Genomic DNA, 26,612 nt, shown 5'->3' with positions numbered 1-26,612 from the left:
AATCCCCACAATAGCTTAACGCAGCTCACGAGTACAAAGAGATGGCTGGCTGGTGTAGTGGTCGCCTTGTTAACCCAACCCGGGCCCCTGCTGTTAACCATGAATCTCCGCCGTGAAAATATCAGGTTGTAGGAATCAGCTGCCGATCCAGAGCTCTGAGCCACATAAGCTAAAATACTGTAATAATATTAGCAGATCTCCAATAATAGTCAGATTATAAAAATAACAGGCACCTACCCAGTAGCAAAAGGACAATCTGGGATGAGTTCTTCAGATACACAATGTCTGGGTCACCAGAAAGAGCTGCCAGCAGTGAGATCTTCAGGTGCTTAAAGGCGTTTTGTTATCTTCTAAAACTCAGACTCTCAGCAGAGATCAACACCCCCATCACTGTATATTTATTCATACTTGAATATTCATTTTCACCCCCATGCATACTGTAAATTTGCTTATGTGTTGGAATGAGCTGCGGTGCGGTTGACATGTCCCCGCAGACGCGTCTCTCCAGCAGCGTGTGGCGGCGTCCCTGACCCAGCCGCTGATGCATTTTGAGTAAGACCCACTGAAGCAAAGGTCCATCCACTCTGCTGAAGGTTTATCCTGATTATCTTCCCTGAGGATCAGCGCTGATGCATTCGGAAAGGGGTCAGCCAGGGCTGACGACTTACCGTCTCGCCGGGCCATTGCGGCTCCCTGTTTATTTGCTGTTTTTTTCTTTTGGTGGGGGGGGGGGTGAATTAATGTCGTGTGGCTTCAAGGACGTTCTGATAGCGCATCCTGAGTTCGGGCTAAGCAATGGGCAGGCAGGCAATTCAGGAGGGACGCAAACCAAGGCAGCGGAGGAGGACGGCGAACAGGAGGCGCAGGCCTCCGGCGTGCGGCTGAGTCCCGCTTAGCCCCGAAAGTGCGGCATGGTAGGCGCTCCCAGGCCAGTGGCGTGGCTTCCGGGGCCGCTTGAGGGAATAAGGAGAATTGACGTTTATTGGTTTACGGTTGTTCTGAGCTAATCCATCTGCTGAGAGCCTAGACAAATTGGCTAATCTCAGGCTCGGATCTGTACCTGAGAGTCCCACACACCTCCCCGGTGCCCCAAACCCCCCCCCCCCCACCCCGGATTGTCGGGTCTCTGCATGTCGGTCACGTTTGGGAGTCGGCTAAATTACAGACCACATCGACAAGCAATAATAAGCGACGAGATTCGATATGTCTTGCACAACATTAGCGTTGCCTCTGATTGGCATAATGAATAATAAATGTCTTATTTTGTCTGCAGTGTGGAGGAAAAGTGAATCTCATCTCCAGGGACAATTGGGGCTCCAATGGACGACCCCGCATGGTTCCTGGGGGTGGGGAAGACAATGTGAGCCTGTTTGGGGTGTTTATATGACCTTTCACAATTGTCTGTTTTATTGCCTCATCCCCTGACAGCAATAGCCTCTGCTCCTCTCTGTGGCCTGTGCTCCTCTCTGTGGCCTGTGCTCCTCTCTGTTGCCTGTGTTCCTCTCTCTTGCCTCTGCTCCTCTCCATAGCCTGTGCTCCTCTCTGTGGCCCTTTCTCCTTTCTTCTGCGTGCTCTCCTCTCTGCTGCTTCGGGCCTGGGTCCATTTGGCTAATTTAAGGCCCCAGTTCCGTTTGTATAATTTAGGGCCCTGGTCTGTTTGACTAATTTAAGACTCTGGTCTCTTTTGCTGATTGAGCACCTGGTTCCATCCATTAATTTTCTGCCACTTATCCTATTAAGGATCTTGGGGGGGTCCAGAGCCTATCCCAGAGGCTATGGGCACAAGGCAGGGAACAACCCAGGATGGGCCACCAGCCCATTGCAGGGCACATTCACACGTGCACACCTACAGGCAATTTAGTAATTATAATTAGCCTTAGCATGTTTTTGGAATGTGATGGAAAACTGAAGGAATCCCCACAACAACATGGGGAGAACATGCAAAGTCCACATACATGGAGTCATGGCAGAGACTCAAACCCTAGTCCCCAAGGTGTGAGGCAACAGTGCTAATGACAATGCCACCATACCAGCCCACACACTGGCTCCGTTTAGCTAATTTAGCACCCTAGTCCATTTGGCTAATTTAGCACCCTGGTCTGTTTGGCTAATTTAGCTTCCGGGTCCATTCGCCTAGTTTAGCTTCTGAGTCCATTTGCTTAATTCAGTGCCTGAGTCCGTTTGGTTAATTTATTACCTTGATCCGTTTTGCTAATTTAATGCCTGGGTCTGTTTCGTTAATTTAGCACCCCGGTCCGTTCCTGCAGATGAGCAGGTTTTAAAACACTACATGCAGCAGGAACATTAGAGGAGCTGTCCTCAGATGGTCCCAGGGCTGGTGTCTGGTGGGAGCAGTGACCTTTCCCAGAGACTCGGAAGCAGTGGAGATGCCTTCAGGTCTTGGCAGGGAACGAGGCTTCCCATTTATAGCCCAACTGGGTGCTCATGATGGAGACACATCTTACCACGAGAAATTACGAGCCTAGGAAGGAGAGTCTGCACGCTCGGGTCTGTGTCCACCCACTGACCCTTCCGATTGGCTGTGGTCCTGGGGGGCCGGAACACCCTAGGCTGTTGGACCACCAGCATTACCCTCATAAAGCATTTTTAGTCATGGCGGTATGGTGATACTGTCGTATTGCAGTGTGTCTACAGAAGACTTAAACCGCAGTGCATTATGGGTATTACATCACACAACCGGCAGAGACCCCGATTAACATTTATCAGGCAGCAGTGTAACCAGTACACTGTTTCCTCTGATTCACCGGGACAGTAGCAGGGAGCTGGGCTGTGCCATGTGGGGTTATTAAAGACCGCTTCCACATCAATCGGAATTAATGAAGAGGGTTTGATTAAAAAGCCATAAATCACCGGCAGCTTGACACTTTTATCGTGAAAAACCGAAACACACGCCGATTGCCGCTGCACTGTGATTTATTTATTTCCCGCCGGGCTGACAAGGAGGCAAACGTGTCGGGGAGTTAAATAATAACACAAAAAGCCCGGCCAATTCGGCTCATGTTTTTATGGTTTATTTCACAAGAAACTTACCTCAACAATTATCCAATCACATTTACATTTTCTATATTGCACCCCTCCAATTTCCATGACTGCTGATTCAATGCAGGGCCACGTTGAACTGGTCCACTGAAGCTGGGACGAAACACAGGGAGACGCAAACTGACAGAGCACACTGGCAGTGGGCAGCGAGCCCACAGCCCCCTAGGAGTGAGGGCATGGTGTTTGTTTCAGATATAAATAGCCTGTACATCCAATCCAATACATCCCCGGGACGAGCAGATGAGTTTTTCTCTTTTTATAGTGTGTGACAGAAGCACACAGACCAGTTAGCAGTGACACCGGCATTAAACCTGGATGAGATTTTGATGACCGTGACATTGGGACGCCCCCACCAAAGCCTGGGCTGTGGCGGGGGGGGGGGGGGTTAGTTTCACTTTCCTGGGAATCCAAGAAAGCATGAACAGGTTATTGTTTACCTTAGCAGGTAAGTGAAGGTCGTTCTGGGGTTGAAATTGGTCTGAAGGTGGTGAGGGTTGTGGAAACTAACCAGCTCATCCATACCTTCCCCAAATCGACATGGGAATCAGAATTGATAACAGACAAATGATTCCGAGCAGAGGCACAAAATATTCCTGGAGATGGCTGATGCTAATAGTCATGTTGTGAGAAGCTCCAGGCTCCAGCTCTGGCTCTGAGCTTCGACTCCAGTAACCAGGCTCCTGGTTCCAAGCTCCAGGCTTCGGCTCTGGTTCCGTGCTTCAGCTCCAGGTTCCAGGCTCCTGGTTCCAAGCTCCAGGCTAAGACTCTGGCTCCGTGCTTCGGCTCCAGGTTCCAGGCTCTCGGTTTCAGGCTCCAGCTCTGGCTCTGGGCTTCAGCTCCAGGGACCAAGAACGAGGCACCAAGCTTCAGGCTCCCAGTTCCAGGCTCGAGGCTTCGGCTCTGTTTCCGTGCTTCAGCTCCAGGTTCCACGCTCACTGTTCCAGGCTCCAGGCTTTAGCTGTGGCTCCAGGCTTTGGGTTTCAGCTCCAGGGATTTCTGCAGTCCACACTGCAAGCTGGAACATAATTCATATCACTGTCGATAATAAGTCCAGTATTAATACAGATATATTACTTTTCAAGTAATACGGAGCAAGCCCAAATAGGAATGAGCAGCTAACTTCTTCTGACAGTCAAGTCATAGATTTCTTTTGCTCATGAATTTGCTAATTTTTTTACAGCTAGGAGGGCAAATCTCAGTTATTTTCTCTATCGCATTTTATCATACTGGGGAATTTTAATCATAGTATAACTTGTTACTGTAGCAGTCTAACAGTTTAATGAAATACTTGCATGTCCTTTTTTATATTCTGGAAGATAAGTTTGCCATCGTTTGCTCGTTATCTTTGTGGTGGCACATGTGGCGGGGACGGGGCGGGCTTTTGAGGGCCCCCGGAGCCTGGGGCCCCAAGCATGTGGAACCGTAGGTGCCACAGCGACAGAGCACTGCTGATTGCGGAGGCAGACGGCCTGGAGAATGGGGCCCCTTTATTAAAACGTTCCACCTCTGAGTGGATAATAAATGGGGGTCGTTGTGATGTCAGCTGCATGCGGCTTCGCCGTCTCCCACATATGCCGTCTACATATTAATATGGCAACATTAGCGCAGACTAAATGCAGGAGGCCGTGTGCTTGCATAGTGAATGTGAAATAACTAAATATTCACGCTGGATCATGGCACTAACCCTGCCCGCATGCATGAATATGAATAAACAGGTGGGATTGACCGGGAATTGAGCGGGTTTCGTGGTGAACACCGTTCCGTCCTGGCATTTGGAATCCGCCCGAACACGATCAATGAGCACCTAATTAATAACGCCTATCTGGAAAGCTCTCTTGCTGTTTCTAAGAGGCTGTTTTCTCGCAGGCAGCGCGGGGAATCTCTCCCCTCAGCTTCTGAGTCTCCATCCTGCCAGCAGGATTAATCTTCGCTATTATCCACTTTCTGACAGGCAGTTTCTAATGCAAATTAACTTTATTACAATGAGGACTTGATAGGCGCCTCTTTGGAGATTAAAAATTAAAGCAGCCGTGGACGCGGGGACTCTCGGAGAGTCTCAGGGAGTCTCAGGGAGTCCGCTGCATATTTATTACAGCAACTCAAGGTCCCGCTTCTTAAAGGGACGGCGACAGCTTAGGGGGTCTTGGTGATGCGGCGTCTGATCTGCTCTGCCACCGGCCGCCTGAATTAACTATAGAGACAGCGGTCAGTGTTGGCCCAAGGTCGTCAAGCAGAGCAGACGGGTTCCTCCACCCGCACTGAGGAATCTCCGTAAGGTGACCACGCTTCCTTGGCTCTGGAAGTGCCTGGGGTTATGGAGTGTTTTTCCATACGCATGCAGGAATTGAGAATAATCACTGGAATGTTTGCAGCCATAGGATCTGACAGACGGGGTGATTAACCGCTGCTTAGCCTCCCCGACACATTAAACTCAGCCTGCAAAATTGATCTGGAACTTAACTCCATTTAATTATTTAAGCATTTTTTACGTTTGCAGTAAAGTAAAATTGACTTATGGAGTGAATCCAGAAATCCAAGTCATTCCATTGGGCACTTCTGGCAGGGAAGCCCTTTAAGGACCAGATCTAGGAAAGGCCAACCAATTGTGGGCTTTGGTGGGATGGGTTTCTACTGGACACCAGCTAATCAGGGAGCGGTGGAGGCGGGCTTTCACCAGGTGAGATATAAATGGACCTATCAGGGAGAATTCACCCTCTTGCCTTCAACCAAACAAGCACTTGTATTTATTTGTACATATGTGTTTGGGGAGGTGTCTGCAGAGCCTGTTTGAGAATAGGGCCCTGAGACGGAGATGAAAACAGACATGTTTTTGGCAACAGATTCACCGCTGGTTAAGAGACTGGAGAGGAGAGCTTAACCAGTTAAATACGCCGCTCTTTGAAAAATAGCTGTAATTGTACTGCTGACTCTCAGCAGTAATGTGAGCAAAGCAGCAGCTGGCCAGTGGAAGCTTCTCCCCAAAGTGTTAGCAGTCCAGCTGCGTGGAGCCAAGGCTGCGTCCTGGCGGCTGGGCCACTGCGTCACGCGCCTGCTGTTTTACGCCCTTCCCTTCCTTTCTCCTGGCTGGTCACCTGCAAGCAGCAAAGAAGTAGGCCAGTATGTAAAAAACGCCCCAAGAAAACATCTCCCACAGACACCATTGCGTCTGTCTTCTCCATAATAAAGTGAATTCGATTGACCAGGGCACCAAACCTGAAAGTGAATAAATTTGTCATCATAAAACCCAAAAAACACAAATTCCAGAAGCAACCATGTAAGTCTGAGATGACGAGCCAAGCATTTTAGCTGAGAAAGGAAGCTTCACCCTGTCACACCATCGCTGACCTGCAGGGTCCCACGCCGCAGATCATCCTGCAAATGTTGGTGGTCCATGGCGGTACTCTGAGGGTGACGTGACGCCCCTCTGGCCCCTGACCTCACGCTGCAGGAACCTGCCAGGTATGTGTTGATGGCGGCATTGTGAGGGATCGTGCTGTATGCAGGTGTGAATGATGTCACACTGTGAAGGAGGGGCTCTCACTCCGGGGCCATTTAGCTCGTCACCTGATGTTCTCTAACAGAGTGGGGTGGGAGGCATTTATCCAGCCCCCCAGCCCCAAGCTCCATCTGTCAGGCGCCTCTGCCCTGACTACCTTGGAGAAGCCCCTGCTGTGTGGTCCCCGGCTGCATTCCTGGCTCCTGGTCCTGTCTGCCCCCCCCCCCCCCCCCCAGTTAAAATGGGATGCTCTGGATTAGCGGGAAAAGCTGGGATTGCCCCAGGTCAGCAGGAAGAGCAGGGATGCTCTGGATCAGCAGACGACAGCGGCACCTTGAAACTCCAGCTCTGCAAAATGCAGCTTTAACAACATAAAGTTTCCAGGATTCATTAGTCAAATGATTCTCATTAGAGTCTTTGGCTTAAAAAAAATTAATTACCAAGTCACCTCTAGCAGGTAACTGGAAGGAAAGATCACTTTGCCATGCTAAATAACTTCCTGAGAGTGTTTATGTTTGTTTAAGAAAGTACCTTTATGAAATGTTTGCCAAATCTTATCCCTGGGGGTTAGCTTGTACCCGTCAGCGAGGCACTTAACCCCAAAGCGCTTCATTAATTATACACCTGCAAACGAACCGTATTTATTAAGCTTTTGCAGCAGGACAAAATTTGCATGTCATTTCTTTGAGTATTACAATTTTTAATGTGCTTTTAAGTGAAAATTTAAATTAGTAAAACAAAGTTTAGGAAAGGGATTAAACCATCAAGGGAGAGGTGAAAGTACCTCAGCCGCCAGGAGCCGAAGCGTGACGAGGGAGGGAGACGACCTGATGAGTGAGTACGTCACCACGCCGATCTGCCGGAACATTCTGCGGCCTTGGGAGTTCTGCACTTTCTGGGCAGGCGGTCTCAATTGGGTGCCGGTTCCCTTCTGTAAATAAACGGGTCTAATTAACAAGCTGGTGAAAGTGGAGCCTGCCGGCCAGGTTCACTCATCACAAGGTCATTTCCTGCCGGGTTCACTCATCACGAGGTCATTTCCTGTCACACTCAGTGCTTTGTCCCGGCTTTGTGTACACAGGCACCAGTTTGCAGTACAGAGCTTCCTGCCACTGTGACGGTTTCACGGTCACCTCGCTGTTCACGGGCACTCCCACACGGCGGGGTTCAGCTCGCCGTGTCCTGTTGCCCGGCGCTCTAGCAGCCAGCATCCGCGTGCCTCCAGCTGGCAGAAAAGACTGCGTCTAACCAGCCGACTTCATTTTCCTGGCCCAGACCCCTAGAGCTCCCACTAAATGACTGTGCTTTCCCTGAGCCCCCCAGGCGAAGACGTACCCCCTTCACACCTGCTTTTCCAAATGTCAAAGCCAGTGAAGCTCAGACCAGTCATCACCCCCCACCCCAATGTGCTCCCACTGGTTTCCGCTCCGAAAATGACGCTGCTGTGAGGCTGCTGTCTCTGTTAAGGGCCTTTTGTCTGAATAAAATGCCGTTTTTGTTTTGCCTGAGTGGTATTTCACTGTCGGTGGGAAGCCGCGGGACTCAAGATGGGGAGGATATCTCAGCACGGCGGTGGGGCCGCTGGGGTCCTGGGAAGCCCCCTGTTACCTGCCCTGAGGTAAACAAGAGCATAATTAAAGGGCGGTGAGCTCACAGCAGAACCGCGGGGCCCCCATCCCTGGGGTGTTGGGGGGCACAGGTGAGTGTATGCATAATTCATCCCTGCCTTTCTCGCCTTGCCTGCAGCTCCGCGGACCCCCCCCCCTCCCGAGGCTCTATCACCATCTGCTGTCCAGGTCTGAGAGTTACTCACTGCACAGTGCCGTTCTCCCAGGGTGCCGGAGGGAGCGCCATTCCAAGAAGGTGCCAGAAGCCCCAGTGTTGCAGTGGGGGGACTCTTGGTGAGGATGGAGGACGGCGACACAACTGGCAGGACATGGCAGCAACCGACCACTGCTGAGCACCAAGCACCGTCCCTACCGACCCCCTGACATGCCAAGCACCGTCACTGCTGAAACGCCAAGCAACGTTACCACTGTCATGCCGCATGCCGAACACCGTCACTGCCGATACACTGCGCGCCATCATCGCCATGAGCGGTGTGGCTGGGAGCCCAAGCTCGGTTCTGCACTGGCTTATGGCCGTACATGTAGAATGGATGTCACCGTGATCTTCATCCTCAAGAAGAAGCACAACACTGCAAGCCTGAAGTGGGGGGGATTCCCCTTGAGATGCCGCTAAGTGGTTCCCCAGGCATGGATTGTTTGATGTGGACATACCGCTGGGGTGTTTGGGGAAATACAGACAGGTTTGGGAGAATTCTTCTCTTACACACTATAGGGAACTCTGGCCCAAAAACTCCTCAATGTCACCTGTCCGTGTTGTGGCCCCCTGGGACAGCAACGGGGGCTGGAAGGAGGGTGTGCTTGGGGGTTTCTATGACACACCTGCTTCCCAGTGACCGTCCAATTTCGGCAGCGTTGATAGACACATGCTTGCAAGAGCCCACCTCCCTGGGACCCCGGAGATAGAGATTATGGGGGGGGGGGGGGGGGGGCAGTTGACAGTGCCTCGTAAGGACCGGCGAGGACGGGGCTGGCTGCCAGTGATTAAAGACCCAAATTAAACGCTTGTTACCAGCCAACGGAGGAGCATGAATCATTTTCTTTTGTGAGACTGTCGCAACTCATCAAGCATCAATTATGCCATCTGACAATTAGCACAATCGCCGTGTGACGCAAAGGGGCGAAAAATAAAGGATGCAGGCGAAGAGGCTGCCGACGGCGTCCCCCGGAGGCGTCCCACAGTCGCTGTCCATCACTGCTGTCCGGCTGATGGGGGAGCCATCACCGCCCCCCCGCCCGCATTCTATAAACGGCCCTAAACTCCGACAGCTTCAGCTAACAGTCCCCGACTTCAGCCAGACGGCCTCTGTCACAGTAATTCACCATCCACAGAGATAGGGGGCAGGGAGATGGAGAACTCGAGGACAGGGAGGGCCAGTGCAAAGCAAAGCAATATCATAATTGGGAGAGGTGGGGAAAGCAGTTAAGGCACAGGGTTGGGTTTGGAGCATCCTCAGCTTTATGGGCTGATGGGGCGTGATCCACACTGATGTAATACATCCTGAGAACAGAAGCAGTGGTGACAGAGGCTCTGGCTTGTGAGTTTTGATTTCTCCTCACTGGCTTTGAGAATCTGCCATGTCTCCCCCGAAGAAAGTGCTTTCACACCTGCATGCCCTGGCCTCAGGGGCCCCTGTGCTTCACATTTGCCTTCACTTTGCAGGATACACGCACACTCAGGCACAAACTCGCACACGCACACTCAGGGACACACTTGCACAAGCACACTCAGGCACAAACTCGCACATGTATATTCAGGGAGACACTTGCACATGCACACTCAGAGACACACTTGCACAAGCACACTCAGGCACAAACTCGCACATGCATACTCAGGGAGACACTTGCACATGCACACTCAGGCACAAACTTGCACATGCACACTCAGGGACACACTTGCACATGCACACTCAGGCACAAACTCGCACACGCACACTCAGGGACACACTTGCACATGCACACTCAGGCACAAACTCACACACGCACACTCAGGGACACACTTGCACACACACAGAGAAAAACTCATACACGCACACTCAGTGACACACTCACACATGCACACTCAGGCACAAACTCACACACGTACACTCAGGGACACACTCGCACATGCACAGTCAGGCACAAACTGACACACGCACACTCAGGGACACACTAGCACATGCACACTCAGGCACAAACTGACACACGTACACTCAGGGACACACTCGCACATGCACAGTCAGGCACAAACTCACACACGCACACTCAGGGACACACTCGCACATGCACACTCAGGCACAAACTCGCACATGCACACTCAGGCACAAACTCACACACGCACGATCAGTGACACACTCGCACACGTAACACGTAAAACAGAACATGTGCACAGCGCTATGGGCTGGCTGAGGGTGTAGGAAGTATTAGATGTTTTAATTCCACGCTTTAGGTTTTTTTAAATATATATACGTGCCACCAATTCATAGTGACTCGCCTCTATGACTAACATCAAGAGAAGCAGGAGAGTCATCAGCTGCTGTGCTGAGGGTCAACTCTGCAGGTTGGTGTGGGGGGGTGGAGGACAGTTCACGGCTGGGCCTTGGAGGAGCACAACTCACCCCAGGCAGCTGGCATTCTGGGTAAAAAATAGAAGTTGAATCACATTATGACAAAAGCACACGTCGCATGGGGCAGTGACAGTACACCATATACAGTGACATTTCCTTTTATGGGTGAACTGATAAATAAAAATAATAGACAGTCCCATAAATAACTATTACTAAAGTCTTCACACACATACGACCCAACACTGACCGCTTCGGTTGGTTTCTTATTTCAGTGCTGTTTTATGAATGGTCTTATTAACAGCCTCTTTATCTGTAATCCTCGGCCTGACTGGACACGGCTCTCCTAATTTGCTCCCTTTTGATGCGTACAGACACAGAAAGCAGCTGGAACCCCCTGGCCCCCCCTCCTCCAGGTGTTGCAGTTTTCAGGGGAAACTGGTCTCAGTAATGCTGAGTACTCGGAGAGGGCAGTCTTGAGGAGCACAGCTTGGGGGGGGGTGGCTCTGTAAAACACCTGGGACCCCCTGTAAAGAGGACAGATGGCATGGAGGAGCTGGGCATGCAGGGGGCGCAGATGAACCGGGAGGTTTACAGGAGAAATGCAGTTGATCAACAGAGAACACAGCATCTGAAATGGGGCATGGGGGTTCGGGGGCTGTGCCATGCCTTAAGCGTGCCCATAGGAAGCAAGGAGATGCCACGTAACATGCATTCGAGGACCCCTCCTGCATTTCCAGTGACACCGTATGACATGAATCATTTGAGGACTCTTCCTGCATTTCCGGAGACACCGCATGACATGCAACATTCAAGGACCCCTCCTGCATTTCCAGAAACACCGCATGACATGCATCATTCGAGGACCCCTCCTGCATTTCCAGAAACACCGCATGACATGCATCATTGAAGGACTACTCCTGCATTTCCGGAGATGTCACGTGACATGCATCATTCGAGGACCCCTCTTCCATTTCCTGCCAAGGATGGTGTGGACAAGAATGAACAACACTCAGAACCATCAGGAGTGATGGAGGATGGCGAGGAGGATCATGGTGCCGTTCTCCTGATGGTACAATGCATGTGATATAATCTCCAGGCTACAGGGGGTGCTCTCAGGCCTCCACACCAACCTTCATGTCCTATTAATAAGTGAGACAGTTGTGTAGGTGACCCAGCAGCAGACATAATTATCCTGGACAAACCAGCTGCCATTGATTGCCCCTAATTCCCTTCTGTCCCCTCGGTGCTCTGAAACACGTTCCTATGTGTTCTGGTTCCCATGTTCTTCCTTCCGCATGACAACCACCCACCCAGCCTGAAGTATCAGAGGTGTATCTTGCACATTTGAAATCCCTGAGGCCCCCAATACAGAGTGTGTTTGCAGAGACAACGTGACAGACACCTGGCCTCGGTGCCCAGAGAAACGTTGTTCTGTAACCTCTATTCTTTCTTCTTCATTTCACAGCCCCATCTGCCCATTGTTCCACCTTCACCTGGATGGTGTTAGCAGAACACCAGTACAGGATCCAGTTTCCATTCACGGGTGACGAGTACTAAGTGCCTCAAGCCTGAAAAATACGGTAACTGTGCATTTCTCAAAGCTGCTCAGTGTACTGCAGCGCAAGCAGGATCAATGATGACAGCAACACAGATGTTTGCGATCTACCTATGAGTCAGGCTCCCTGAAGATCGGGCCAAAATAAATCTCACCCCTCTCATTCTGTCTGCTGCCAGATTGTATCACCCCCAAACCCTCGCCACAGGCGCAGTGTGGCAGTAGTGACTTCTCTGCACTATCGAGAGCCGTGTGTCGAGTCTGGAGTCCGATCCCAAGCCAGGTGCACGTTGAGGTCTGCATTTTGGTCCACACTGAGGTCCACACTGGTGCCACCAGTCCAGTAGCATTTATATTGCCATGGAAACCAGCACTGTGTGGATGGTTTTCAACAAAAGACAGACCAGAACCAATCTGATGTGTTGGGACACTGGTCTCTGTACGGGCCGTAACAGAGGTGATGGTTATGCTGGGGGGCAGGTGGCCAAGCTGCGGCAAGGCAGCCCAGGGAGCCGGAGATGAAGCAGGAGGAGCTTCCTCACCGCCTGACATCTGTCAAATCCAATAATGGGGGCCCCCGGACACCTTCCCAAGCAGGCACATCCCTCCCAGTCACTCTCATGGCTTTGTAACACCCCCCCCCCCACACACACACACACACACACACACCCCAGATGGAGCCATCATGGCCTGATACACGCTCTGCAGCTGGGCTGTAAATCATCCCAGGGCTGGTTCGCATCGCCATTTTTTTTTCCGCAAGGGACATGTCTTCCTCGCTTCTGCGGGTCCCTCTGGGCGGTGAATAAAACATCAAGGTTCCAGGCGAGCGGCAGCGGGAATGTCACGGAGGCAGCGGATCTCAGGACAGACCCTCGCCTTCGCTTCGTTTCGGGCTCCCGCACCTGGGATCCACGTCTGGATGGCGCTGTCTGGCTGATCCGAGCGCCGCCGTGGTTCCTGGGAGGACAGTAGCTGCTCTGGGCTCACAGCTGCGAAGCTGAAATGAATCCCAGTCATCTGCGGCGGACCGTGGCCGTTATTCAAAAAATGCTCCACGTCTGTGTCGCTTTCATCTACCAAATGTCATTTAGGTGTCCCTTAGTGTTACACCGCCCCCCCCCCGAGCTTTCATCCACCATTTCAAGCTGACCCCAGCTCCATCCCGCCGTCCTCGGAATCATGTCGCCGAAACTGAAACTTTTTGGCGTGGCCAGAATCTGCCACACATCAAGGACGGTATGTCGCCGTGGTACCCGACCACCTGACTAAACAGATAGGAATATTCCAAGGACACGGTGCCGAGCTTCGGCTCAGCGGCCATCAAGAGCGAGAATTTCATACTGATGGCTGGGGAAGCGCATGTTGATAAATGCAATAATTTATCAACATGTAATAATTACAAAAACAGATCACTACCCCTTACAGTATCAGGCATTTTGTATAATTCATATTGCAGGACAGTATCAATTATTTACAGCTCCTTTTGTAGAGAAACCGCAAACTCTCACAAGTCAATTACAGCTCCTGAATAATTTAAGTGTCATTTATACATTTAAATTTTTTTATATCATCCTTCTTATTCATCTCCTTGGAGATGACGGCGGATCCACAGGCGACGTTTTCTCAGGCGTGAATCCATTTGCATCTCGTTACGCTTGGTTTCGGTCACCGCGTTGTACGCTGCGTATGAGCGCTTCCGTACATCACCCCCCCCCCCCCCCCCACCGCAAGGCTGTTTACAGGAAGCTCGCACACTGATTTTTTGTCACCGACCCCCCCCCACCCCTCCACTGAAGACGTTCAGAGACCCGAGAGATCCCCCATGCCCCCCCCCCCCCCCGCACCCTGGCCAGAAAGGTCACGCTAACCTCTGTGTGCAAGAGCCTTCCACCATGGCTGTTGTGGGGGGTGGGGATGGGGGGGGGACGCAGCGGATGGCAGTGGAGAGCATCACCTGGCCTGGGGGGTGCTGCTGGGGGGGGGAAGCCAACACGAAATAACAATAACTGTTCCCAGCCAGGTCAGCAATGTTTATTTGGTAAAAGCAGCCGTGATGATGATGATGACATGGAAATAACAGTTAGTACACATTTACGAAAAACACGGTACCGGCTCAGGTACGGGGGTTAAACGGCGGGACGCTGTTTTACTGAGATGCAGCAGGGGCTCATGGCTGGTGGAGAAAAGGACAGGCGGCAAATTGGGTTCCAAGCGCTTTTATTTCTTGGGTTAGCGGCTCTGTTCGCGGCCAGCCGCCCGGAGAGCAGAAAATTCCAATTGGCCGTCCGCACAGGTACAGGCCTGTAGAATTAGAGCGATAGGAGAGGACCGGAGCGGTGGGAATTATTTAGAGACACTCCGAGGCATTCTGCCTGTCATTATTAAGCAGCACAATGTGCCTGCTGCAGTGGGATTACCTCTGCCGTGAAATGGGATGTGGACAGAGGCGGCAGCCGACCTATCGGCGCACGCCGCTCCTCTGATGGCGCCATCTCCTCAGTTTAGTCATGCTTCGCTATGTGTGCACATCTATTTTCTCTGGAAATGACAGCGGGAGCGACTCGGGGCACAGCCGCCCGCATTAAAAAGGAATCGCATTTGCGGGCGCGGCGAGAGACCCGGGCCGGTTTATCAGATAATTAGGGCCTTTTGTCAGGGGCAGGACACGGCGGCTCTGGCGGCGCCGGTGGCAGCGGTATCCGTACTCTTACATGATGAGTAAGAACGTTACAATTGAAAAAAAAAATAGGAGAAATCATTTTAAGAATGATTTGTGCAGTGCTCAGAGTTGCATGCGGTTCTCATGCACAGTGCATTTGATGCGTGTTGGCACTGAAGCCGGCTCCCCCACAATCAGAGGGAAGCCAGGAATATCTCACGAACGGTCTCCTCCACCAGGCAGCCTCCTGCCAGGCATTCCTTTACCAGGGACGGCCGCTGATCTTCTCAAGGGGTGATAGATGACAACAGAAATGGTGACCTGGGCTTGATCGCAGTCCCTCTTGGGTAAAGCGTGTCCTTCTTTTCCATTGTCAGCTGGTTTACGTTTCTGTGCAAGAAGCTTCACATCTGGAAAACAATTGTGGCTGAGAAACACTGTAGAATTCCAAAAATTTCTTTGATTTAGGGATGCCATAGAGTTCCAGAATGCCGTAGTGTCTGGGGCTCACTATAGACCTCTGCAAATCGCTGTGACCCAGGGGTTTCAGAATCCTGTAGTGTTTAGGGAGCATCATGAAGTCAGCACATGGTGCTTTTGTGTCATTTGACCCAAAAACAGATCCAGTTTGCCAGGCAGCAGTGACACGCACGCACTGGCTTGGCCGGAAGCTCTCGTATGCTGGCCGTTCGGTGATCCGCACGTAGGCAGCTGAGCGACAGGTGAACTGGAGGGGGGGGGGGGGTGTCCAGGCAAATACATGACTGGACATGATCAACACCAGGGAATACATCCAGAAATAAATGCCAGACAAATAGAGACGAGGACAGGTATCCAAAAAGCAACCTGTCCGAATGTGGGGGTAAAACGTGTGAGAGGCCAGAATGTCCAAACTTACAATCACGATACATAATAAGAGATCTTAGCTTCTTTAGGGCATCCTGCTATGGCGTCATACTCCCCGCTCACCGTCTGACCTTTTGTGATATTTCAGTAAAATGCCAAGAGCTGGTATTTCACACCCATCTTCTCCTCTGACCCGCGGAGCCGATATGTCTTAAAGCCGCAATCACACGGAACTGTATTTAATTAAAACTTCAGTTAAACCCTTAACAGGCTCAACTGGAAATGACAAGCGGCATCGTTTAGCCGCTAAGCAGCTGTGTCCGGGTACAGGGGCCGGGGTGCTGCTCCATGTGGGCTCCTCGAGGAGCTGGCTATCAAAGGCGCTTTGTGGAAGGACTTACACTTCTGATCGCAGACAGAGGGGGGCGCCGTAGGAGGAAACCCCGATTTCCAGTTGCTTAGGGAACCTAAAAAAATAAAGAAGAAGGACTCAGAGGAATTTAATTCATAAAAAGCTTGGCTGCTTGTGCCTGCTCCCCCCCCGCCGCCCGCTCCTTTTTGGGTCCACCAGATGCCCCGCTGTGATGGTGGTCTGTCTATGGAGGGGGGGCCCTTCCCTCCCCGGCCTCGATTCCTCTGGCCGATAATGGATGCCAAGGTCATGCCAGTCGGTTCCGGGTCTTTGTTACTGCAAAGGATCACAGACACCCCATCAAAAAAGGGCATTTTACAGGCTAACAAAACAAGCGGTTCCTCAGCTAATGAATCTGCTCACACCTCAGGTATGTCGGCAAGCCTCTGCCGCCCCGGGGGGGGGGCACGGGCTGGCTAGAGAGAGGGACAGAAAAACAACTTTAATCATTTAACAGGAGAATAAAAGGAATGTTCTCATAGGAATCTGGCTTTTCTTGGCAGTCTGCAGCGGAATACCGCACTGCTATAAGGTCCAGCGAGTTTCCCATCAAACTAAACATAAGAATATGCCTTTTTGGGAAACCTTCTGCAGTGGGTCCTGAGAGTTTCTGGATCGGGGGGGTTGCTGACCCTGAAGGTCAGAGGATCGTCCCCCTCAGACTGCAAGCTAAATCAGAAGTTTCGCCCTAAGGGTCACAAAAGCACAGAAGGTCTATTTAAGCTTAAGGAATGGGGACGAGGACATCGGAGACGGAGCGGGCAGGAGCACCAGTCATGGGAATCGTGGAAGCAGGGTGTGGAAGAAGCCTGTGTCATAGCGGCGTGTGTGAGGTGTGAAAGCCGGGCGAAGTCACAGCAGAACATCTGCTCCTCATTTGGAGAAGCAGAGAAATAATTTAAAAGTGCCAGTAAGGGGTGCGATGACAACAGCCAATTAAAGCAGCTGCAGAAAATCAGTGCAGGCATGACATCGTCCCCTTGGGTTCTCGCACATAGCGAGTCGGACTTTTGATCCAGTGCTACTGCGTCTTCAGAAAGAGCCTCGGCTTATAAACACCTGATAAGCCTTTTGTTAATGACTGGCCACAAAGCCCCTTGTAGCATGAAATAGCTTTCAAGGTGTGTACAAAAAAAACTTCTTTGAAGGAAGCTTTGAAAAGGCATCACTTTGAGACTGATTTGAATAATAGCAGACTTTTACATACTGTGTTAAATTGTGTGTCTAGTTGCACTGTAAGATCATAATAATCAGGGTTCTTATAGCCAAATGTTTATTTCAACAGTTTGATCACCTAACTAGTCATGGAATGAATAGACTTATAATTTCCGCCCTTTTCATATTTTGCATCTCTCTTTTTGCCCGCTCCGTCGAGCATCTGCCAGAGCTAATCTCCGCCTCCTCCCACATTTGAAGAACGCACGGCTCCATGCCGTCTATGGCAGGACCCTGGGAGGATTCTCATGTCATGTGATGCCTGCTGGCCAATGAAAGCACGAGGGGTGTTAGAATAGCTCAGATGCACAGACAGGTTGACTTGGGGTGAGGGGGGGGGGTGTCCCCCAGACTGGCACGTGAGACCTGCATCTTAGCAGACAGAAACAGCCCCGCAGGACTGATGTGGAGTAATGTGTGCAAACAGAGAGCGACGGCCCATCTGTGGAGAGAGCAAATGTTTGCGTGGGCCCCAGTCACCCTGTGCAAACACTGCTGGCAGTCTGCACTGGGTCAAACATTAACTCAGGACTGTGTGGCATGTGGTGCAAGTGACAATGGGGCACAGTGCACAAGCCAGCTCATTTCCAGCAGGGGGCACCCTTTAGATGGCATGACCCCAGATGCCAGGTGAAACCTGCTGCCATGTCATGTGGGTGACGCTGTCAATTTATCTAAATTTATTACTTGTGTGAGACTTTTGTCCGCCATTAAACTGATCTTCCCTGAGGTCTACACCCCAGCCTGCCAGATGCAAGCAACTATTCAAGTATGGAAGAACCACATTAATGAAAAAAATCTCTCTGTTCATCAGCCGGTGAGGTTGCGGACCCCAAGAACATTGAAAGCAGCTAATGGCAACAATAAGAGCACCATTGCATAGTCATTACAAAGGTAGTCAGAAACAAAGCACTCAGGGACAGGGCCCAAGGCTCGAAAAGTGCAGCTCAGGGTCATGTGACAGGTTCCGTCCAATGGGGCTCTGCCTCCACGTCTCTGGATTTGAAGCGGGGTTGTCTGGACCCCACTTTGGTCCCGAGTGTCTAAGTGTCACAGCATGAGGCCGGTGGCAAATTGAGGCCATTTTCTGAAATGAGATTCAAAGGCATGCAATTTTCAAGATGTTTCTGTGGGAAAAGCGGAGCTTCTGGCTCCGAGGTGATGTGGCAGGGGGATTAAGTGCCAGCCGCTCTGATCAGGTGCAGGCATGAGAAACCGCAAGGAACATGGGCTTCTCTGCTGGTTCGGTGCTCTCTACCAGTTAAGGTCTCTCTGCTGGTTCGGCTCTCTCTACTGGTTCGGTGCTCTCCACCAGTTCAGGTCTCTCTACCGGTTCAGGTCTCTCTACCGGTTCAGGTCTATCTACCGGTTCAGGTCTCTCTTCCGGTTCAGGTCTATCTACCGGTTCAGGTCTCTCTACTGGTTTGGGTCTTTCTGCTGGTTCGGCTCTCTCTACTGGTTCAACTCTTTCTGGAGGTTAGGCTCTCTCTGCTGGTTCGGCTGTCTCTGCTAGTTCGGGTCTTTCTACTGGTTCAGCTCTCTCTGCTGGTTCGAGTCTCTCTGCTGGTTCAAGTCTTTCTGCTGCTGTGGGTCTCTCTGCTGGATCAAGTGCTTGTGCTGATTTGCATCTTTCTGATGGTTCAGGTCATTCTGCTGTCTCTGGTCTCTGCTGGTTCAGGTCTCTGCTACTTTGGGTCATTCTGCTGTTGCAGGTCTCTCTGCTGTTTTGGGTCTCTGCTAGTTTGGGTCATTCTGCTGTTGCAGGTCTCTCTGCTGGTTTGAGTCATTCTGCTGTTGCAGATCTCTCTGCTGGTTTGGGTCACTCTGTTCTTTCGGGTCTCTCTGTTGGTTTGGGTCTCGCTGCTGTTGCGGGTCTCTCTGCTGGTTTTGGTCATTCTGCTGTTTCAGGTCTCTCTGCCAGCTCTCACTCTGGCACTATTACTGGGGTTCATTAGCCCAACCAGAAGTTAATTGTTTGCATGGTTTATTTGCATGTTTTCAGCATCAGATCAACGTCATTGTTTAAATTTTTTAATTGAATATGTCAGAATAAACATGGTAATTAAATATTAAGCCAGGGAAAGAATGTCAATAAAAATGGTCCTAAGTGGGCTGAATTTAGAAGCGTAATCCAAAACAAATGCAACATTTCAAACCGAAAAAACTTTAAAAGCACATTAACTATTTTTAATAAGTGGCCTGTTGTGGTGCCTAACAGTGCCTCGTAGCCACAAAGACCACCGTTAAGAGCTTGGGAGGATTTCAATTAAACTATTTTGGAAATACCGCGGAAAGAAATTAAACGTTTTTCCTCAGGGAAAAATAAAGATGGCTGAAGACACAACAGCAGCCAGGTATGTTTCTGTTAACAGTTCAAAGAGCTGAAACTCTTTACAAACAGTCATTGTTCACTCCAGGCCAGACGGAATGGCCACACTCGCTTTCTTTATTAGCCTGGTGTCGATTCAGCCACAGCCTCTTCCAAGTTTTAAAAATGAATGTCAAGCTGACGTTCGGCGGCTTGTGGTCATCGAAAGTCGTAATCCCGTCATAAAATTAAATAGTTTTGTTTAAAGATAACCGCAGAGAGGCATGCAGGAGTGCCTCTTACTGCCCATGTTGGTTCCAGGCCAAGCGACTCTCTGTGCGGCCCATGTCACCCACGGCTGATAACATCTGCACCAGTCAGCTCCCGCTTTTAATGCCTTATGGAGCACATCTACCCCTTAATGATTTAAATAATGTTTTCCTGGTGGCTTATAGGTGCCAGATATGCACCCATACAGTTACAATCACCATTCCACTGGCCCACAGTACAGCTCTGCTGTCAGTGAATCTGCAGCCCAGAAACAGAGGTAATACTGCCCCCCGTGCCCCCCACACCACTGTGTGTGTGTTTGTGTCTCTGTCTATATCTGTGTGTGTATGTGTCTGTGTTTGTCTATGTGTGTGTCTGTATGTGTGTGTGTGTGTCAGTCTGCGTGTATGTGTGTGTCTATGTGTTAGTGTGTGTGCCTGTGTGTATGTGTCTATATGTGTGTCTGAGTGTCGGTCTGTGTGTATGTCTGTGTGTGTTTGTGTGATTGTCTGCATGTATGTCTGTGTCGGTCTGTGTGTATGTCTGTGTGTGTTTGTGTGTATGTCTGTGTGATTGTCTGTATGTATATCTGTGTCGGTGTGTGTGTATGTCTGTGTGTGTCTGTGTGATTGTCTGCATGTATGTCTGTGTCGGTCTGTGTGTATGTCTGTGTGTGTTTCTGTGTATGTCTGTGTGATTGTCTGCATGTATGTCTGTGTCGGTCTGTGTGTATGTCTGTGTGTGTTTGTGTGTATGTCTGTGTGATTGTCTGTATGTATATCTGTGTCGGTCTGTGTGTATGTCTGTGTGTGTTTGTGTGATTGTCTGCATGTATATCTGTGTCGGTCTGTGTGTATGTCTGTGTGTGTCTGTGTGATTGTCTGCATGTATGTCTGTGTCGGTCTGTGTGTATGTCTGTGTGTGTTTGTGTGTATGTCTGTGTGATTGTCTGTATGTATATCTGTGTCGGTCTGTGTGTATGTCTGTGTGTTTGTGTGATTGTCTGTATGTATGTCTGTGTCGGTCTGTGTGTATGTCTGTGTGTGTTTGTGTGATTGTCTGTATGTATGTCTGTGTCGGTCTGTGTGTATATCTGTGTGTCTGTCTGTATGTGTGTCTGTCTGTGTCTGTGTGATTGTCTGTATGTGTGTCTGTCTGTGTCTATGTGATTGTCTGTATGTATGTGTGTGTCGGTCTGTGTGTATGTCTGTGTGATTGTCTGTATATATGTCTGTGTCGGTCTGTCTGTCTGTCTGTCTGTGTGATTCTCTGTATGTGTGTGTGTGTCTGTCTGTCTGTCTGTGTCTGTGTGTCTGTGTGATTGTCTGTATGTATGTCTGTGTCGGTCTGTGTGTATGTCTGTGTGTCTGTGTGATTGTCTGTATGTGTGTGTGTCTGTCTGTCTGTCTGTGTCTGTGTGTCTGTTCCTCCTGTGATGAGCAGTACCAGCATCTGCACACCTTTGGGTTTTCAGGCAGTGGTGCTGATTTTAGAACTTTTGCACATTGAGCATTTGTTTGGGGGGGTTGTGGGAGGTGGGGAATACCAGCCCCATTTTCCCTTTATCAGTGCAGTACCGTTGAATGTTGATTGGGCCAAAGTCTGAGATGGAGCATCTGGTTCCAATTTGTCAGAGACGTTCTGTGCACTGACCGCTGGCCAGACTCATACATAAGCTTCAGGCACTAATGAGCCGGGTGCAAGCGCGTGCCTTGGTCAGGGTGGGGGGTCAGAGTGATTCTTCCTGTCTTGGGCGTCCGTGTCCACCTCCTTCGGAAAAAGGCCCTTCTGCTCCCGGTGGGGAGCCCTGAATCCACCGCAGCTTGAAATGACACCAGGAACCCAGATAAGGAGCTGATAGGCTGAGATAGCAGCTCATTTTCTTTATTTTCAATGTGGAGAGGAGCTTATCAGGCTCCAATGCCTAGGATTCACCAGCTCTCTCTCTCTCCCCCCCTCTCTCTCTTCTTCTCCCTCACTCTCTCTTTCTCCTTCTTCCCCTCACCTCCCTCTCTTTCCCTCTCTCTCCCATCTCTCTTCCTCTCCCTCTCTTCCTCTCACTCGTCTAACTCCCTCTCCCTCTTCCCCTTTCTCCCCCACCCCAAGCCCCCACACAGGTGCCTCCAGGTTTTCACAAAGTCGCTTCCTCCAGTCCCTGTGTGCTTGGGGCTGAACGGCTGCCAGACGCTTGCAAGCTTTACCCATTTACATATTTCATTACACACCCAATCAGCTTGGGTGACTATTGGAATTGTCTCAGTGGCTTAGTGGGTGGCGCTATTGTGTCGACCACCAATGGTTGGTAGTTTAAGTCCCGCCTCTTCTCGTGGAGGGGGATTACACATTCTGCCTGTTCACCCCTGTCAGGGGGAGCGTTTGGAAGATGGATGGATTCCTGTTTCCTACTCTTTCTGAGACGGGCCACAGATCATTATTCTCAATGAATGTACATCTTCAGCTTCCTTTATAGGTAAGACCAGTCTTTTAAGGGTAGATTAAAGTCATGCAGGGTCATTAATTTTCATTATAGTGCCTACAAATCATATGATATTATGTATAATATCCATGTCCTGTGACTTTTCCCAAAATGACACGTGTACAAACAGCACAAGTGATCAGCAGTGTGCTTTGTTTAAAGGGCCATGTTTCCACTGCTTTCCCACGTGAAGAGCGAGCGCGTCACAGGCAGTCACCCTGTGCCTGATTTAAAGACAAAAAGGAAACCGACTAATTAAAGGTGGCAGCCAGTGCTTTATTTATAGGTCCAATGGCCCTTTTAAGGATCCTTTTAAAACCGGCAAACTGGGCCGGCACAAGCGAAGAAGCGGAGGCAGAAGGATGCATCCTCACATCCCAGAGATAGTCGGACGGCCCGACTCACCCTGAAAGGCCTGCAGAGGGCGCCGTGCATGTATAATGCATAACATTAAGCAGCCCATTCTGTAAGGAGTGACACAGACACGGAGTCCCCACAGAGAGCCCAGCCCCCGCTGTCCTCAGTGGTGACATATTTCAGGCTGACCCTGTGCTGCTGACTCTTCTGAGCATCTTCTGTGGTTATTTCCTTTTTTGAGGAGGTGGGGGGGGGGGGGGGGCACAGTCCTGCTCTGGATATGGCTACAGTCAATGCTTCCTGCGTCACACGCCAGGTAATGGCTAACTAGTCTATCGGTCACGTAACCTCCTCGCGGTATAAATCCGACACCTGCCTGTAAGCCGCCCACCATCGAGGAGGTGAGAAAAATGAGCGAAACTCCAGGGAAAACAGGTACCGGGACACCCACAGTCCGCAGCAGCCCGGAGATGGGGAGCTTCGGGTGGACAGACGCGGGGGCGGGCAGGCCGGTGAGATTTTCTGAAATTAGACTCAGCAGGTCGAGATCGGAGGGAGCAGAGGAGCTAATAACCTGGAATCCAATAAAAAGCCTTTGTGGGTACCTTTGTTATTCTCGGAAAACTCCGGAACAGGAGTGGAGGGTGATATGTGTGTGGAATGCAGGCAGGGCACTTACCGCTTAACATGTTAAAGGCTGGAACATGTCCGCCCTCGCTGACTGTCGGTGAGTCAGAAGCTTCTTCTGTTCACCCCCATTTCGTCAGAAAAATCATTGTGTTCCTCTATAAGCTCTGCCGTGTAACTTCCTGAAACCACTGGGGCCCATTCGGGCCTGAGAATCCCAGGCTGTGAGCAGCCAGCCCCTCCAGACGGTCCAGGGGGGCCTGCTTCCTCTCCTGACCGAAGGAGATCCCAGTTTTCTACTATCAGGCCTCTAATATCAATAAGTGATATCAGCCTTCCGGATTGGTCAGAAAAAGACGGAGAAATTTGATTGGTCTACCCTCCCATGCCCCCCCTCCCCCAGTTAGACAGGCATGTAAATGACGACATTAGACAGAAATCAAGGCAGCCCCCGCCCGATACCCTTCCAGAGCTCCTAACCAGCCAGTAATTAAAACTTCTACTAAACACTAAAACAAACTCATCTGTCCCTTAAACGGACTGCCGTTGAAATTATAAAAAAAGACGAAAGTGTGGTTTTTAGAAACATATTTAGGTAGAATGCTTTCAAAAGCATGTGACAATGAAAGAAAATGGCTCTTTCTGGATGCTTCCATTTAGAAAGACAGAAACAGGCAACAACGGGTGACAGGCTGATTATGCAGTCGTAGGCGAGACGTATCCGTGGAGAAATGTAGCCAGGGGCACAGGGGAGGAAGACGCTCAGTCGCTCTTTTAAGCAGTGGATGGAAATTGCACTTCATGTTTTGAAAATCTGATAAAATATCACGCACAGGAGTTAATGTCTGTGGCAGAGGAGCGACGAGGAGGACAGCTGTCGGCCTGCTGGAGAGAAGGGCCAGCTGGGGGAGACATGGGGTCACTGTCCCAGGGGCATCGCAAACACTCTTTCCGGGGAGCAGGTTCCACACACAAGCACTTCCATAGAACCAGCATCTCACACAGGAAAAGCGGAGTGAATCCGAACCAGAGTGTATCAGAGCCGGACTATATTGAAGCCAGAGTGTAGCAGAGCCGGAGTATATCAGAGCTGGAGTGTTTTGGCGTCAGACTGTATCAGAGCCAGGGTGTTTTGGAGTCGGAGTGTTTTGGAGCCAGAGTGTATCAGAGCCAGAACGTATCAGAGCTGGAGTATATTGGACCTGGAGCATATCAGAGCTGGAGTGTTTTGGAGTTGGAGTGTATCGGAGTTGGAGTGTATCGGAGCTGGAGTGTATCGGAGTCGGAGTATATTGGAGCTGGAGAGTATCAGAGCTGGATAGTATTGGAGCAGGAGCGAATCAGAACTGGAGAGTATCGGAGCTGGAGAGTATCAGAGTTGGAGCGCATCGGAGCTGGAGAGTATCGGAGCAGAAGAATATCAGAGCTGGAGTGTATCGGACCCGGAACATATCAGAGCTGGAGTGTATTGGAGTTGGCGCTGTGACGGAAAGGAATTGCTCTTGCTTTTCGCAAGGTTCCTCGTTCTCTTTGTGATATGAATTCTGCTCAGTCCCGCGATCACGTCCTGGACGTAATGTACACTGCGGTGTCATCAGATATTGAGTCATCCGCCTGCTTTTGGGTCCCATCCCGTGCCCTCGTCTATTTCTGAGACGTGCCGTTGAATATTTATAGATTTTTCATTCCCCGCTTTTGACGCGAATCCGTCGTATGCAGCCAGAAAGACGGTCGCCGCAAGGTGACGAGGTCTACACGTCGGAGTGAACTTCTGATAAATTACATGTCATCACAACTCATAAAAGAGCCAGCTTCCACCTGCCGTTTAAAGTAAAAATTGCTAGTTTGGAGCAAATTGTGCTGGTTCGCTCCCAGGTATAGAGATTAACACTGTGGCAGTAGTAATGAAGGAATCTGCAATTAAACTTGTTAGAGAAGGTCGGCCGTCAGTAGCAGCAGCCCATTATAAAATTAGCTGAAGTGCTTTATTTAAGAAAAAGCCAAGGAGAATTTATAAAGAGCTATTTCTATCTGTGTAGCTGAGTTAAAAACAACTGTCTTATCTTATCTTTCAGGCCTGGCATTAATATCTAACACCAAGGCTCCTCTTTGATGTCGTCTAGAGCGTGAAGGTCCCACTGCTTTTCAGGTACGAAATTCCCACAAGAGTGTGATGAGGCAGGTTCTGTCATACAGAGTCTCACAAACACACACAGACACACACGCACACAGACACACACACAAACAGAGACACAGACACACACACACATACAGACACACACACACAGAGACACAGACACACACACATGCACACACACACACACACAAACAGAGACACAGACACACACACACATACAGACACACACACACACACAGACACACACACACACACGCGCACACACAGACACACACAGACATTTTGGCATACCTATCTAAATGGAGACCTTTCCTTAATTTCTATCGGAAAAACTCTAATCACAACACGACGACCTTAACCTCTACCCAGCCCTAACCTTAACCATAAGTGACCAAACAAAATACAAGGCTTTTGCCATTTTTAGTTTTTTGATTGCATTCACAGATTTTTATAAAATTGAATTTCCCCTTGTGGGGACTGAAAGAATGGTGTCCACAACGTCAAAATAACAGGTTCTATCACATTTTGGCCCACAATGTAATGTATGCCTGTACCCTCCACACACATATGCAAAGACACACACACACACAGGCTTTGTGGTTATCGCAGACCATTGTGGGGAATCAGTTGGACTTCTTCTTCGTCCCTGAGTCCCTGCAATGCAGGTGAAATATGAGTTCAGTTTAGCCAAACTGCCCCTGGGGAGGCAGCATCTTTTCAGCACTGGATCAGGTCACTTTACGTTCGATCGCCCCCGCACCCCCCCAGATTAGCCTTGACAGAGTAACCCATAACGGAGCACTGCCAGTTGACCGCAGGATGCTAATGCCCTGATCTGGCTAACGCAGATCGCCACCCAGTAGCATTACGTAAATAGCTCGAATGCCCCAGTGTCCAGGCACAATCCCCCGCTCCCATCCGGGCAGACCTGGGCAGATTGTGACCCGATGCTCGAACGCCGCATTCCAGAGTACAGGAGCAGGCGTCGCGTCCTGGTCTGGGGCTAAGATGTCGGCAGCA

The sequence above is a fragment of the Paramormyrops kingsleyae genome, chromosome 25 (genome assembly GCF_048594095.1).
Source record: "Paramormyrops kingsleyae isolate MSU_618 chromosome 25, PKINGS_0.4, whole genome shotgun sequence".
Lineage (NCBI taxonomy): Eukaryota > Metazoa > Chordata > Actinopteri > Osteoglossiformes > Mormyridae > Paramormyrops > Paramormyrops kingsleyae.
Note: the sequence above shows the minus strand (reverse complement) of the source record.